The 17025-nt window shown below is 42.9% G+C and overlaps 1 protein-coding gene across 1 annotated transcript in view; it reads right to left on the reverse strand.

Annotated features, from left to right (window-relative positions):
- col6a3 (collagen, type VI, alpha 3) overlaps positions 1 to 16021 on the reverse strand; it is a 169557-nt gene extending 153536 nt beyond the window's left edge. Inside the window, exon 1 of the mRNA XM_084310880.1 lies at positions 15692 to 16021. The gene's annotated coding sequence lies outside the window, so the exon portion shown is untranslated. The remainder of the gene's footprint in view (positions 1 to 15691) is intronic.
- Between the last annotated feature and the right edge of the window lie 1004 nt (positions 16022 to 17025).

Genomic DNA, 17025 nt, shown 5'->3' on the forward strand with positions numbered 1-17025 from the left:
AGGAGAGCCATGTGAATTTTTTGAATATTAACAATAAGGAGCCATGAAATAAATAGATAACTAATTTGGAGAAAAGTGTATTGTCAATACAGAACAGTAAAGATGTATCTGAGCGAAAATGTGATATTCCAATCAAATTGTCTGTTGTACATAACAAATCCAAATAGCAATAATAGGACAGAGGGAGAATTATTTTCCTTCTGTGAAGACTGGAGCAGTACCAAGACTGCCCACAACCGGAAGGAGCAGTGATTAGCACAAGTCCAGAAGGATGTCCTCGACCACAAAGAGTTATCAAGAAACCTCAGGAGGTTGATGAGGGATAACTGGCAGGATGAAAGCTAATGCTAATTGGAGATCTCAGGGATCCATTGAAGGGAGCAGAATTGTATTTTTTTTTGATCCACTTTTTCTCCCATTGTCTATATTTTCTCCCATCCCAATTTTCGTATCATCCAATTCAACCCTCCCCTGTCACAAACGCTGTTTCTTGCCTCCCACAAGCCGGCTGCAATGTGGACTAAGTCATACATAGCACAAGTCCCCTCCGGTACTTGAGGTAACAGCAGTCGCATCTTTTCACCTGCGCACCTCGATCTCTCAGTGGCGAGGAGTAACGCGTGGGAGGCTCACGCTGCCCCCGAGACTTCCTGATTCTACTGCGCAGCGCACCAACCGACCTGTAGGAGTCGCTGTCCACAACACCCGATCCCCACCCATCAGTTTCCCACCCCCTAATACGGCCAATGTGTATTAGTACGGACGACCAGCTAAACTGAAAGCAAATGTGGAGCGCTGGGCTCGAACAGGCGAGCCCAGCGTCTCCAGATTTCGTGGCGAGCGCCTTGCCCACTACGCCACGTAGCCGCCCAGGGAGCAGAATTGTATATGTTTTTTGATTTTTATGCTCCCTCTTTTCTTAGAAATGTTTAGATCTTTTGTGCGGTGCAATAATCTTTTTCTTTCAGAGTCAGACACACAAAATAGACATTTGGATATTACACATAAGTATAGTAAAATAAACAAAAAGGCTGATAAAGGGGACGATGTTCTCTTTGTATAGAGAAACGGACCTAGACTGGATGTCAACTTTTAATAACTGATACATGTGTGAAAGTGAATAACGAGGGTTGAATGGATTTGGTACTGTACAGAAATGAACTGTGTTTTAGAAATTCTTTAAATTTTTTGTTTTTTTAGGTAGTTTTGTAAAGTTAAAAAGTTATGGTATCTGTACGGCGTATGACCAGTTTGATTGAGAAGTTAATAGCAGGTATACGTGGGTATAGAAACCCACGACGGGGGACTGTAGTATCCTTCCCGGCTCAAACTGTCCAACTATTATGGAAATATGGGTATGTTTGTTGAATCTTGAGTCCCAGACAGGTCAACATGCTACTGGACGAAGCTAATAACTGTAAGGCCAGTGCACAACACCTTAGTTAGACTCATGTTGAACTGTATTTCCCCCAAATAGTTACATTTGTTAGTGATATACTGCTGGGAGGCCCAGTGTCCTCTGAAAATAACAGGTCACTGTTAAGACACCGTATTTAAATATAGTCAGTAAGTCTGGCTTTCCTGAAACAGAAGGATTACCGCCTTCAGGCTGACTTGATTGCCAGGTAAACAGGAAAAACAGGAGGCCATTGAGTAACTATCCTTCCCCCGCTCGCATTTATGGTCAACCTATAGAATTTACAGGAGGCCATTTGCTACTCGAACAATGGGGGCTGACACGGACTTCTACATTTGAGTGTGACAGCCTCCCCCAGCTGCAGATCAAACAAGTTACTAGGAGAACATTTACAGAACCACTACTGGCAATATGGCCACTCCCAGCCAGGCCAAAAATCAGTAAATTAGTTCTAGTTTAAAAACGTAGTTATGAGGGTATTAGACCTTTGAACTATACAGGAAAATAACGATAAAATAGAGACCTTTTAATTCCAATCAGTTTAAGACAAAATAGGCCGTTTTTAGACCTATTAAAGGAAGTTAGATAACAAAAACCTAGTTTGGAGTAATGAAAAACGTGACAAGTAGACTTAAAATACTCGGAGAATATTGAAATAACCTTTTACTTGAAATATAGAAAGATAGATTCCTTTGCTCTTGTTAGAAGTAACATATAAAGCTAAATACAGTTCTAAACACCTAAAGATACCAGGAAAAGAGTTACAGTCATTGTTTAAGTCTTGTCACAACTAAATCTTTAATCTATTAGTCAGTAAAATGAAATATTGTATACTTTAAAACACGATAAAACAGAACAGTACCCTTGTGCTTAACATAGGCAGGGCTACCTCTAAGATTCAAATAAAACTCCATATTTAGTGTTGGTGTAACCACTCAAAATGGCCGCCATGCGCTTTAACCAATCAGGAAGAAGAGTCTCCTCCCCTCTGACGTAAGTTCTAGCGTAGTCTAGGAGGAGGAGTCAAAGCGTTAAAATAGCCTGCCACGACAGCAGGAGGGAACACACTTTACACAGAGACGCTTTTTTGACCCAGCCCGACTGGAAGCAGACGGCGACGAGCTGAGAACGAGAACAGGCTCTCTTTGTTCTTAGGAAGAAGAGACGACCATCCGAGGAACCAGAAGACCATTCTTTAATTGTATCCTTTAGTCTGAAACGAATAGCTGATGGCATAGTATCGGGTATATTTGAATCAGTGCACACAAGTTCTTGTTATTTCACTTCTTGACTGCTGAAATAAAAGAGGATTTTCACAGTAGCTCAACTCTCTTCTCTTCATTTTATGCTTCTATTTTCGCCGCCGTTATATCAAGACCGGGCTGGTCTTTATCAGTAAAAGGGTTTTAACAACGGACAAAACACAACGCAGAGTAGCTAGGATGTCTGGTTTTAATAGATAAAACCACAGAACCCTTTTTACGATAGTAGCTAACGCACGTAAGCTAATATTTCCCTGTAAACACCCAACTAACGCTATGTGAATGTGAAGTTGCTATTATTTTGGCCCACGTTTTGACTACTTTATTAATGTTGAACTAATGTTAAAGCTATGTTAAACATGAACCATTCTCACAAGGTGTTCAACTTCAATGTGTTGCTTATTCAATCAAATCCCGGTTCAAGCGTTTTATAACATAGAGCAACATTCCTCTATTTTAGTCCAAAATGATAAACATGACTTGATGCTTTTTTCTTACATAGTACTGCATATTTGTATGTCTCTAAATGTCTTTATGAATTGAACATTCATTTAAGTACCTGTATTATTCAGTACATTAAAATTAAACTTCTTCAACTTGAACCTGTGTGGAATGTGTATCTGGTCATCTGTGTGTGATGGAGGAGATATGGTCAGCTGCCCGACAGAGCCTTTATCCTCTCCTCTGATGGAGGCTGTGTATGTTTAAACTGTAAAACCCCACAGTCAGAGCTACTGTACCAGATCTGTCTGAACTGGAAAACACCACTGTCAGTTGCAGGGAGGAAACCCACAAAGACACAGGGATAACATGCCAACTCCACACAGAAAGTACCTGGATTCGAATATAATATTTGCATCTCTGTGGGGTCCTTATCAAAACAATCGCTTATCAAACCCATTGTGTTTACTGATATATACCATGATATAAACCATTAAGAGTGGGTGTCAGACAAGAGGGAAGACTCAGGTTTTAAACTGTGGATACCAAACAGAAGGTAAAGATTACTTTGAACTGTGCAGTAATCCAGAACTATTTCATTGCACTGTAAATAAACTGATTTTATAGTATGTCACATCTTTCATGTCTTTCACATTCTACTAAAACTGAATCAAACCATAAACAAGGTGGCCTGTTGGGATGTTAGATCCTAATGTGAAAAACTGATTTTATATGTCTGAGGAGAAGACTGGTACTCATCATCAGGTCCACAGACGGGCCTCCCATCTTCGTCTCCACAAAGTACTGGGCGGGTCTACTGTATGTGAGACATATTTCCTTTAGAGTGAAATAAAAATGATATATGTGAACACGTATGTTGTGTGCCAGGTGTATGTGCAGTCATGGTAAAGTGAGAGGTAGGGCTGTCTTAAATACTTCGAAGCTTCGAAGCTTCGTTCGATGGCAAAGCTTCGAACATAAAAAAAAAATCGAAGTAAATTTTTTTTACAGTACCCCCCCCCCCCCACCTACCCAACCTCCTCCAATGTACAGTTTCTACGTCAAATGTATATACTCTTTTTTCTGGACTCTTTTCGTATAACACAAACAGTACTGTATTTGCAAATCTGGTATGTCATAAATGTATAGATGTTTGCCAGTGGCGGCTTGTGAATTCTTCACGGGGGGGGGCGGAATTAATTAGTATCCCCCTCTATCTCTCCTTCTCTCTCTTTCTCTTTCTCTCTCTCACACACAGCGCGACGTGGAATCGATTCGTTACACAATCAGACCTAGTATGTGTAGTATTATATACCAAGAATAATTTCAGTATGAGTACAGGGCTGTACACATATTTTGCATATTGTTAAACGAGCCAAGGCTAGCTATTAAACTATCGATATGAATCGAAAACGGGGGACCCTGATGTAAACAAGACAAACGTCTTTCTCTGGTCTGCATCCCCTTAACAATTGTATGTATTGAGCCGTACTGTATTGTACCCATTCTGCAATCTGTTAAATAAAGTTTTCATTCATTCATTCAAACATAGACGATATTGAACAAGCCATAATCCACTTATTTTCAATCCAAAAGAAACTCCACTCTCTCTCTGATCAATACAATAAAAATGAACACATTTGTATAACTTGTCATTTTAAACAAGTTACCATTCATTGTCTGGTTGATTATGATCCACCCGCGACGAAAACAAAAACACAGCATAAAGAGAGTGAGAGCGAGAGAGAGAGAGAGAGAGAGAGAGAGAGAGAGAGAGAGAGAGAGAGAGAGAGAGAGAGAGAGAGAGAGAGAGAGAGAGAGAGAGAGAGAGAGAGAGAGACCGAATTAACTCACTGTTTACGTGGTCGAGGAGGGCTTTATAAAGTGTATGATTATGTCATGTCCACTGTTGTCCCCAGACTGTTGATGTATATCCACTCTGTCCAGACTGCATCCAGCTATTAGCTTGTTAGCATTGATTAAGTATATCCACTCCACTGTCCAGACTGTGTTGATGTCCATTGTCCATGCATGTCCACACTGCCTCCATATATAGCTTGTTGTTAGCCAACAAGTACTGTGTGAGTGAAGAGCTGTGTCTTTGTCCATTTCCGCATCGAACAGCCTGCAAACTACCTGGCGTTCCTACTCTAACCTTAACCAACTTTGAAAGAGTGCCTAAGCTTAACCGTCGAAAGAACTTGCCGTCACGCTCTAAGACAAATAGCTGCATCACAACAACACAACAGCTACAACAGAAACTGGCGTTGGCCAATCAGGGAGCGTCTCCGAGAAATGCGGCTACGGAAATTATAGACGCTCCTGCTTAGACCGCTTCAAAACGCGCCCGTGTTCCATCAAAATATATCATATTTCAACGCACATCGCGTTACGCACTGATTGGCTGCGACGGATACAGCGATGAAACAGTGCACGGCGTGCACGCGCACTCAAAGCGCTATTGCGTCTAGCCCGAGAGAAATACGGCTAGGAGAAATGCGGCTACGGTAACGTAACATATTCTCTATCAGACAGTGAGTCACTTCCTGTTCAGGAAAACGATTATTTATATTTGATATATTAACGTTATATTGTGCATTGGAAACACAAACATACTTAAAATGAGTAAATATTATTCATTTTAAACATGTTTATATTATTTATAGGGCTATAAAACAAAAAACAAAAAAATTATATTTCTTATTCTTCTTTCTTTTAACCAGGGTTAACCAGGGGGGGCGGCGCCCGAGCGCCCCTAGTGGCCAGCCGCCACTGCTGTTTGCTAACACGTGTCTGTTCGCTAATGTCGCACTAGTAACACGTAGGGAGAGAGAGAGAGAGAGAGCGAGAGAGCCCCCCTCATCCGCAGTAGTGCAACACACAGTACAAGCCCAGACACCCCGCCCACGCACAGCAACACACAGTACAAGCCCTGAAGCCCTGCCCAACACACAGTACAAGCCCCGAAGCCCCGCCCAGACGTATGAGGCTGCGGCACTGCAGATTTATGCTATTGATATCGGGACTCCGAAAGTGCAGTACCGGCCAGATCCTGGTATTGGCGCTGTCTCGATAATGCAGTTTCCCCTGTTGCAGACCGGGTGTCACTTTTTTTTCGCTCCGGGTTAGCTTCTCTCTTAGCCTAAAGCTATGGCTTTACCAGATCGCCTGGAATACTTTTTGCGAGCCAAATTCAGTATGCAGTAAAGGAATATAGCATCAGCCAATGGACATATCGATCTACCAGATGGCGATCAAATAACTGGGAAATTCTTTTTGGAATCCAACCGGCCACAGGTAAGAGCGATTTGACGTCAATTTCAGTCTGATCGGGCCTTGTTCTCATAGCCATCCACCCGGTCAGTGTATGATGTTGCAATAACGAATGCCGTTATTGGTAATCAATAATCAGAAACGACTTCCCCCGCCCCCCCCCCCTTTCATGCATTCATGGTGGAACATGATACCGATCATATGCATTTAGATTTTTATAGCTTGTGTAGGGCCGAAACGCCAATCGATTTAACTTTATTAGCTTAGCGCCCTATAACTAGCTTTGCAGAAATTACCCCAGACCATTGCGGTATATAGTTATAATTAATTAATAAATAATTTAGGACCTGCTCCGAGGTCATCATAGTTCATATTCACGATGCTATAAAACGGGAACGTATTGATGAAAAAAAAAATTCTTTATGGCATATTGAAGGGAAGGTTTATACTGTCAATTGACAATGACAATGGACACATAGCAATAATATAAAATATATATTTAGCTCTACAAACAACCTCACGCACAGTGAACCCTTGTAATGAAAAGCTGGCCTCATAGAGTGGGATTAGACGGGTCCCAATGGCCCCGAATGTGTTAACAAAGAACAACAATGACGACAACAACAACTAAACGTTACACGCTGACATCGTTTCCTGTGTTCAACAACGCTCCTAAAAATGCAGTTCCCTTGACCATCAACTTTGCCCATCAAGTTAACGCAACCCTCCTGTGAAAATCTCAACGTGTGAAACATGGGATTCATGTCTGATTCGATGAGAAGTACAGAGGGAAGGGTGGATGCTTCTTTACGGGAAACACATACAGTAGCTTCAGTGAGAATAGTATAGTGTGGCACTGAGTGCAGTCAGGGCAGTGGCCTTCTACTCATCCATACTGAATGGGGTAAAGCTCCAGTGCCCTCTAGTGGGAGAGAGAGTTACAACACTGATGTACTGAGTAATAGGCATTGCTGTTGAGTATTTGCACATGCGGCTTATCATAGTTGGCATAGTTAACATCGTGTGTTCACTTGATACAATATACCAATAAGGGACGTGAGGCTTATTTGATCTACTGAAGCTGAAATGTTTAACATAAATGAGTGTTGATTGAGTCTAAATCTTAAGGCAAGAGAATTGTATCACCTTACAAAATGTTCCAGATAAAACAGAAGATAGTAATATTCATCTCACTCATCTATTAAATATGTTAATATATATATATCTTCTTAGCTTCACCCTGTGGGTTACCTTTACAGGTGTGTTAGACATGAGCCCTACACTGTGCTAAGAACATCATGCTCAGTCATTTTTTTAAAAGACGAGAAGAAAAGAAAAGACTAATGCCCAGAATTCAAACCGTTTTTGCAACCCCTAATTATTAAGAGTATCATTTCAGCTTTTTAAAAGCAACGCTAAAGAGCAAGAAACTCTAATGGGATAGACGGCACAAATGAGATCAAACTCAAGCCAAATTACATGAGGACAAGGAGCCAGACACTTGAACTACGTCTGGCCTCAACACTTTGACCAATCAATCACACATGCTAAATGCCTTTGTGATGCCAGCATGATTGGCTCTTTAGGCTATGGAACGTTTCGGTGTCTACATCTCAGTAAATTCAGAGGATCCTGTTTCCCTTAGTTCTAATCAAATGTTCCTAAATCCTATTTCAACTAAATTAATTTGGTTCTGGAGTGAAAGAGACTCTTTCAGACTCTACTCAGACAGGAAAGCCTGGGTTGGCTGTATTTGAATCGTAGCCATCCACAATACCAGGCAATAATGAAGCATAAACTCAAGGCTGCCATATTAAATGCAACACTGCGAGTGCTGAGTCAAGCCGAAGCTGGCTTGTTTATTCTATGCTTAGCCTACTGTTTATCCAGGCCGCACTTTGCAGATGAGAATGAATCAATAACAGACATTTGTGGACGGGACTATCACTCACGTGATCGTCAAAACACATAATATACTTGTGAATAAAGGAATGTGGGGCCTTCAGTAAAGGATTAGTGCCGGCTACTAAACTCCAGACAACGTTTGAAGAGGCTAGTTCACAGTTCAGTCACTGGAAGTATCAGTGCCAATAGTTTATGAAGTCCATCTGCTTTCTCTCGCAGTAATGTTAATAAGTGATTTGTCATTCTGCTCCACCTCCGGTGTCCAAAAAGATGATCTAGGATGCAACCTGAACTATGCTACTGGAATATCTCAATAATACCTTTAACAAAATGAACATGGAAACTGCTAGGAGAGCCACGTTTAGACAGAATGAACCCACTGAACCCTATAGGCTACTGTACATACATCATGATGACACACGTCTCTGCTGCAACATGCCCGTCTGGACCTATAGGGTTCAAATTAGCGTGAGCACCATGATCTCCAGTCAGACGAAAAAAAGAGAGAGAAAACTTGAGCTCCTGTTGGATAATCTGACGGCTGTTTTCCGCCTTCACTCACGTGCATGTCACGATAGGGATAGAGCTCTCCAGAGCCGACCCAACGTGTCATTGCGACAGCTTCCCGTCACCGCCGGCCACAGAGCACCACGGTCAGCTCCCGCCAGCCGGGGACGACTGCGACATCATGGGATACATTTAGAGTAGTAAACAAACACGCACTCGCCAAATTAAGTCACTCAAAGGCAACTGGAAGGGAGTGATAGAAAAACAAAATATGGAAATGAACTGTGGTGGAAAATGAACTGTGTTTTCCTTCCCTGTTTAGGGGATGTAGTTGGGGCGGTGGGCGACAAGTACAACACTAACTGTTTACCAGTAAATGTGTCCTTTACAGCACAGTTGGGACGAGAGGTAAAGTGACGTTTTTACAGGAGGAAAATATGTTTAGTTTACTAGTCTATTTTTAAGAGACACCTTGCTAAGCGGGTGCTGCAATGTTTTTACGCCCCCACTAGGAGCCGGTGATGTTGGGGAACCTACTGAATGCTGAATTTGATCATTTCTAGGTCTTGAAACGTTTGGTAATTGCACAAAGAAAATCGTAAAGATTATGATTGTAGATGCCACTTTCATTGATATGCTGTTGTGAAACGGTATCTGCAGCTGGAGTGATGTGGCCCAGTTGAATATCATATTGCCCTGCCGGTCCCAGCATTTCAGTATGTACTGTACTGTACTACTGTACCAAATATTGAAATCCAGCCAAGTAATTGGAAAACACACGCATGTACAGTACATACACACACACACACACACACACACACACACGTAAACTTCCATCTCAAGTAAAAACATCAAAAGCCACCATGCTGTGATACTGATAGGCTGACTGAGTCACGACTTGTGCCTTACAATCTTGCCGTCTGCATAAACACATCTACAAGGTGGGTCTGGAGGAGCATTAGCATATTTTCCAGTGTCTACATGTGGTGTTTTCTGGTGAGAGAAAGCTATTTACCATGACAGTGTCAGTTTGAATGTACATAGACTTGGCCATGATGTGTCCCAAATGCTCTGAAGAGCATTTTACAGCTGGACCCCACACACACACTTACCATTTAAGGCCAGGACCAGTATGTCCCATTCTCTGTCACCATTAACTAGGCTGAGGCACAAGCTTTCAAAGTTAATGGAATTAATAACCCTCTAGCCCACTCATCTAGAGTGACACCCAGAGACCACAGCATACAGCAACCTCTTTGTGTATCAAGTTGTCACCGCCCACAGTCGTCACACTTGGTCCTTGGTACATTAGTAAACAATACATATACAGCAACCCACTGACACTAAACAGGCCTCACATTAGGAGACACAAGACTCAGATGCTTTGCAGACACAAATATATTGAACCTACACACGTGAGCGTACATGCATGTGTACACACACACACACAAACACACACACAAACACACACACACACACACACACACACACACACACACACACACACACACACACACACACACACACACACACACACACACACACACACACACACACACACACACACACACACACACACACACACACGCACACGCACACCTCTCTCACCTGATATGCAACCAATCTCCATGTGTAAACCGCAGGTCCATGACCTGGGCAGAGTTCCCTAAACATTCTATTTCCAGGCATTATACAGTACATGTTGAGGAACCTGTCTATTACCCTGTCTAGAAGCATGATGATTCACACCCCCAGAGGTAAGCAACCGCTGTGATTGGAGGATAAAGAAAAGAGGTCGGGTTTGAGATAGGTCAGTATTGACCTGGAGACCTGCTTCTTTCTAGGTGCTCTCAATGCCTCACCTTAATGGTTACAAAGTAGGTCTAGCGCGTCTGCCAGGCCACCTCAGAAACCAACACTAAAACAGAATTTACATTGTGCAATTCCAATTATCTTGGACAGTTAATTCAATATCTAGACAACTCCCTAAGCTGGAAATCAGCACTGGGTTACACCAGCTAAGTTATCTTTTAACACTTCAAGGTTGCAGCTATTTTGTGATATTTTAGGTTCGCCTGGTCAACTTTTATAAAAATGCTTGTAAAACCTCAACCTTAGGGTGCAAAGTCCACAGTAGATGTTTACTCGAACTAGTTTGGACAAGTCATTACTAAGACTAGTAAGTAGCCAATCAAAGATAAAACAAATGTAGTTCGATCGTCATGGTTACGGTCCACATGAACTGGCATGAGCCACTTGGCATCGTAGTTGTGCTAGATCAATATTGAAATATCATATCAATAAATCCAATCTCTACTGGATTACTGTGTTGCAAAATGGCATGTGATTAATGAAATATGTATGCTGTGCGACAGGAAAACAATTATGTGGCATTGTAGGCTATGATTTACACCTCACAGTGCCAGAAATGCATTGCTGCGTGAGAGGCAAGACACCACCGCCACATTACCATGGTAAGTCAAATTGACTATATTGATGACAATTTTCGTGGCAAGCTATTCGCCTTCAGATCCAATGGAGAGCTAGCTTGCATATACAGTACATTCATTCCATGGGTCTGGCGTGTCAAGCAAACAGGCTGCAGAGCATTAAGACTTGAATCTGAGCTGTCATCAAGTGACACTTTGGAGTTGGTCCAATGAGAATGAATTAGTGTCCGAATTTATGGTCTCATAGAATTTTAATTTGAGCTATTATATCTAAATGCGTAGGGCTTACAGCTCTAAATCTGAAAATGTCCCAGTGCACCCATTCACTGTCTATGGAGCACTTCCAGGATTTATCGCTTAATGACTTCCATCACTGGAATCCTGTCTCTCAGGTATTCAGCTTAAAGGAGCACTCCAACGTTTTGTGAAATACACTGATTTGCAATCTTTCCCAGAGTCAGACGAGAATATTAATTTCATTGCAGTTTAATTGCAGTTGTTGAAAGTTGTATTTCTTCACTTATGACAGAGCTAGGCTAGCTGCTCCCTACTGCTTCCAGTCATTGTACTAAGCTAGGCTAGCATGCACCTGGACCTCTCTCTGAAGCTACTGGACACATAGGGATTAAACAACTGATTGCAAGTACATGTAAGTGTAACTTTTGGGAGTGTTCCTCTAACAAGAGACGTGTTTCTAATAGTATTATAGGAATACTATATATGTGGATTCTATTTTAGGGTGGATTTTCCCTTTAACTCCATAACTCCACACTGCCACTCCCCGGCTTGATGTAAGGACATGTCACCCGTCCATATCTACAGGAACTGAGCATGCAGAGTACACACACTGATCTATAGCCTGAAAACATGGAAGCAGAGATGAACATATGTGATGGGACGCCCTTTTGATAACCCAAATGGCATACCCACGTTTCTCCGACCCCCCTCCCAAGACAGGATTCTACCTGTTCACAGGCGCTAACCCTGTAGTTCACAGCACAAGGGACATCAACATTTACATGGCATGATGCTGTATATGTTTCCATATGTTTTCATTTTCAAAGTGAGCTTCGAGACAGATTGTTATGCTGCCTTCGTTTATGGTCGGGTTGTCTGTGACATCATCCTTCCCGCTGGGACGTTGGAAGTGGGAAGCGCGTCGTCTCCGACCTATGTGCGTTCGAGTTATAAAGTCGGGAAGAACATGGATGCTCACGCTAATCTTTTTTGGCCATTATTTCTTACAATTTGTCTGACAGTTTACATACAGTATATCTACAAATGTACTCTTAAAACAGCTAATAACAACATTAACATGTATACGATGTGGGTGGCCATGTTGAAATTACGTCAAATGACATTGAGGTTTGAACTGGGGGTTGAGTAATCATACCCAAGTTTGCAACTAGGAACGCATCGCTTTGTAAAAATAATTCCCAGTAGGAAGTCGGAATTTCCGACCGTCGAGTTATAATCGAATGCAGCATTAAGCCAATCGAGGCTTGCAGGCCTGTATGTGCAACCTTCCCGCCCCCAACAGGATGACAAGACATGTGTGGTGCAGATGAGAGGAGGATCAATGAATGATAAAAGTTAAAAGAGGACAGAGAAGCAGGCGGGCAGGGCAACCGGTTCTACACAGCTGGTCTACATTAGCCTGTCTGACACCTAGCAGATGTGTGTCCAGGCCATCAGACTAGCTGTATTTGAACACTGTGCTTAACACTGCTACAGTATTGGTCAGTGTGGGGACAGAAAACACTAAAATAGGTTGAAGCGACCAATTGCGTCATCAGTTTGTAATGTAAGATTAATCTGGTCTGATTCAGGGAATACGTTGATCTATTTGGCCCTTATCTTATCTACATGTTCAAGATTATATGTCATCAATATAGTCGCTTTTGAGCTAATTAACCTCAAATCTCAAGCCCTGTCCATTTTGTTCCTCAATCCTCCAATCACAACTGTTGGAGGATCAACAAAAGAGGCCGCAGGGCTTGTGATCAAGCAGTGTCAATTAGCCACTTAACTTGGTGCTTTCACTGTTCACATTTTGAGTACTATACTAAGCCCTTAACTTAAGTGCTAGAGTTGGAATTGTCGTGAAACTGGGCGCCTCGTGAAAAAAAAAACAGTGACACCAGATGATACAGTCAGCACTAGAAATTTTTTTGGTGTAATAAAGCTGATTTACAAGGGAAATTATCTGCTAAGAATAAATGCTGCACTACCCATGTGAATCTAGATAAAATAGCTCCCAAAGAGCTACGCTGAGAGAGTGCTGTAACCTTGGGTGTAGATGATAGGAAAATACTTTTGAAAAACTAAACAATATCATTTATTCGTGTATTTCACTTGGAGGGGCACAATCACTTAATTTATTTGGGACAATTCCATTGTGTACAATTAAACATGGCAGCAATGGACAACATGGAGGCGAGACCCCACTACTTCCGCTTATATAATCTCAGAGGAGAGGCGAAAGATTAATGTCTCACACCTGGTTATTCCCCCTGCAACTCTGGACCTCGACTACGAGCGTCCAAACCTGGGCCCCTGGTTCCCCCTGTCCATCTGGCCAGGCATGTGGAAAACTCTCTCTTCACACTTTCCACTCTCGCCTGCGCTTCAGAAAGGGTGTGGCTTTGAGCTACTGCTGTGCTGAAAACATCTCACCGTTTAGCTGATGTTCGTTAACACTCCTCTTGGAACCAAGTGGTTTCGTAAATATTCCAATGTACGGTTTTGCTTGTACAGTTGTACAGTTTCTGCAACTCGAAACTGGCCCCTGTAAATGTCCGAACACAACCCCCTCCAATGTACAGTAAATTACCAAGTATGGTCTTGTCAATATTCCAATGTACAGTTTTGTTTGTACAGTTGTACAGTGTCCCCCACCCACCCCTCCTACCCAACCTCCCCCCCCCCCCCCACTCCTACCCAACCCCCCCCCCCCCCCCACCCAACCACCTCCAATGTACAGTTCCCCCCCACCCCCACCCCCACCTACCCAATCCAATGTACAGTTTCTACGTCAAATGTATATACTCTTTTTTCTGGACTCTTTTTGTATCACAAACAGTACTGTATTTGCAAATCTGGTATGTCATAAATGTATAGATGTAGCAGTACTGTCTATCTGTATGTCATGTATTTCATATATGTTACGATGAATTGAAAATGGGGGACCCTGATGTAAACAAGACGAAAGTCTTTCTCTGGTCTGCATCCCCTTAACAATTGTATGTATTGAGCTGTACTGTACTGTACCCATTCTGCAATCTGTTAATAAAGTTTTCAATCAATCAATCAATAGAATCTGGGCCGTCGCTGTGCCACAATCACCATGCACGATTGATGGGTGTGATTGTGTCACATGCATTTTACCGTAGGGTAAGCGTCTCGAGAGAAGAATGCAGAGGGGTGAGAATGATCCTCCCCTTTTTGGAGAAAACACATATCATGGTTTCAATATGCAAACGTAATAATTATAAATCTTTGTAATGCAAGAGGGGAGAACACAATAATGTGATCCTCTGATTTAGGAGAAAACATCATGGTAACTGGTTTCTGTAACAGAACTTGTAAGTCGCTTTGGATAAAAGCGTCAGCTAAATGACTAAATGTAAATGTAAATGTAACAGAAAGGTGCCTAGTGTAAACTGCAAGTCTGCATCACTACTGTATGTGGAACGCAGCTTCATCTGTTCCCTGCTCTGGGACTGATCGGATATCTCAAACTCAGATTTTTGCTTTGATGTTGGGAGTTTCAGGAGATTTCAGAACATTCTCAGACGCATATTATTTGACACACACAGAAGACACAAAGCTGAAGAGACCAGCATTTAAAATTAACCAAATTAATCTCTGGACAACCTGTGTGCGCATGTGATATATATCACAAAACATTGTTCATTTAAAAAGTTTATGGAAAAGGACATTTGAATATGTCCGGGTACCCACTGAAGAGGAGAGGGAGCGCGCACACGCCCCTCTTCGCTCCCTCGTGTTGTTCCCCACACATAGCCTCTGCTGAGGAATCCTGCTTCAGCCTGGCTGCGGCTCACCTCTAACCCTTCCACTCCTCTCCCCACTAAAGTATAGGTCTCACTCTTCAGCGGAGTGCATGTCGTCTGATATTTATGACCCAAAAGTCAACATATCCTTGAAACCCCATGATCATGGCACCCCTCTATATTATATGCTCACATGTTGAGATAGAAATCCTACTATGGAGGCTGCTCTCGTTGCGCCCACATTGCATGCATGTCATTCCAGCATGGGCCAACGTCAAGGTGTACAGAGTGAGATAGGGCAGCAAAACATTACTTTTAAGAAGAAGAAAAAATAACTAAAACCCAACCAGCACACTCTCGTTCACCAACTTCCACCACTTTTCAGCTCAAGAAAGTATTCCAAGATCTTTCGCCACTTACCCTGAGCTGAAACTGCTGTATTCCGCTTTTGTTTAAACGGGGGGAGAAGAAAAGGAGGGGGCAAAAAGCAGACTTATGCTGAATGACAAACTTGTTGGCATTTAGGTCATTGTCCTCCTGGGTATTTCCCCTTGGCCGCGTCGTCCAGCTCCTCCTGGAGGAAGGTGGATGAGAGAGGGCGAGTGATGGGGTAACTGATAGGGAGAGGTGCTGAAGGGGAGAGAGAGGGAGAGAGTTCTGAGTGAAGCAAAAAGGGGGGATAGAACCACAGCGGGCCGAGACAGAGACAGACACCCTACTAGTCTCTCACCAGAGAAGCTGTGGCTCGGATTCTAAGGCTTGGATGGGACAAACTCACAAACTCCTGGAGCCCTGCCACCCCGTTTTTCCCTCCTCCCACTTTCTCCAGAGCAGAAGAGAGAAAAAAAGAAAGAAATAAGGAGAAAGGAGGGTGAGAGGAAGGAGGGAGGGGAAAAGAAAAAGAAGTCCTAAACGAGAACCAGACGCATAGCCCTGTTTGGTCTGGATAGGAGCAGCGGGAAGGATGATGTCACAGAACCTGGAGCGGGATTCTCTCCTTCCCCTCTCCTCACCTCCCTCTCCCTTCCCTCTCTCTCTCTCCTCTCTCTATCTGTTTCTCTATCTCTGTAGGGCCCATTTTGGGACAACCTAGTGTTTCAGAGGACTGGATATTCGTTTAGAAAAAGGAAGAAAAATACAAGCGGCATAGCTGAGTTATCACCCTTCTGTACTCCCTTGGTTTTGTTGAAAACCCCCCGGCCAACCCCTCTGGGCATGATAAATGGAACGACATGGGGTTTGGTTTTTATGAAACCTAAAAAAAATAAAAAAGCCCTTCCTCTGCCCCTTTCCCGTGCCTGTTTCTCTCAAAAGATCTGCTACCTGGGGGAAGAAACGGACCGTGCAACCTCCTTTGATGTGGGAAAAACCAACCAAGCGCCCTACAATAAAGTTGTGTCATGAATGCTGATGATCGAATGTGCCATGTCACATGCTGCCATGTGCTACATCATCCCACTGTCTGGCCCGCTGACGAAGATGAGATGCTGTTGTGTCTATGGACCACCTTGGCCTGGATACCCTCCAGATGAGACAGTTATATATGCTTCTATGTCCCAGAGAGTGGAATGTGCAGAACAGTGTTCTGGTTTGGCAGTGATTGCAAATGTGATGCGGCTGCTGCTGGTGAAAGTTTTCTAACGACAGCAGCAACGCACAGCCGTAAACATAATTACTGACAGCCTTAGCATTCCCTGCTGCACAACTCCCATCACGATTCACCATATTCACACGGCGGCCATTTTGTTCTTATG

This window comes from Notolepis coatsorum, assembly GCF_963971535.1.
Source record: "Notolepis coatsorum genome assembly, chromosome: 3".
Classification (NCBI taxonomy): domain Eukaryota; kingdom Metazoa; phylum Chordata; class Actinopteri; order Aulopiformes; family Paralepididae; genus Notolepis; species Notolepis coatsorum.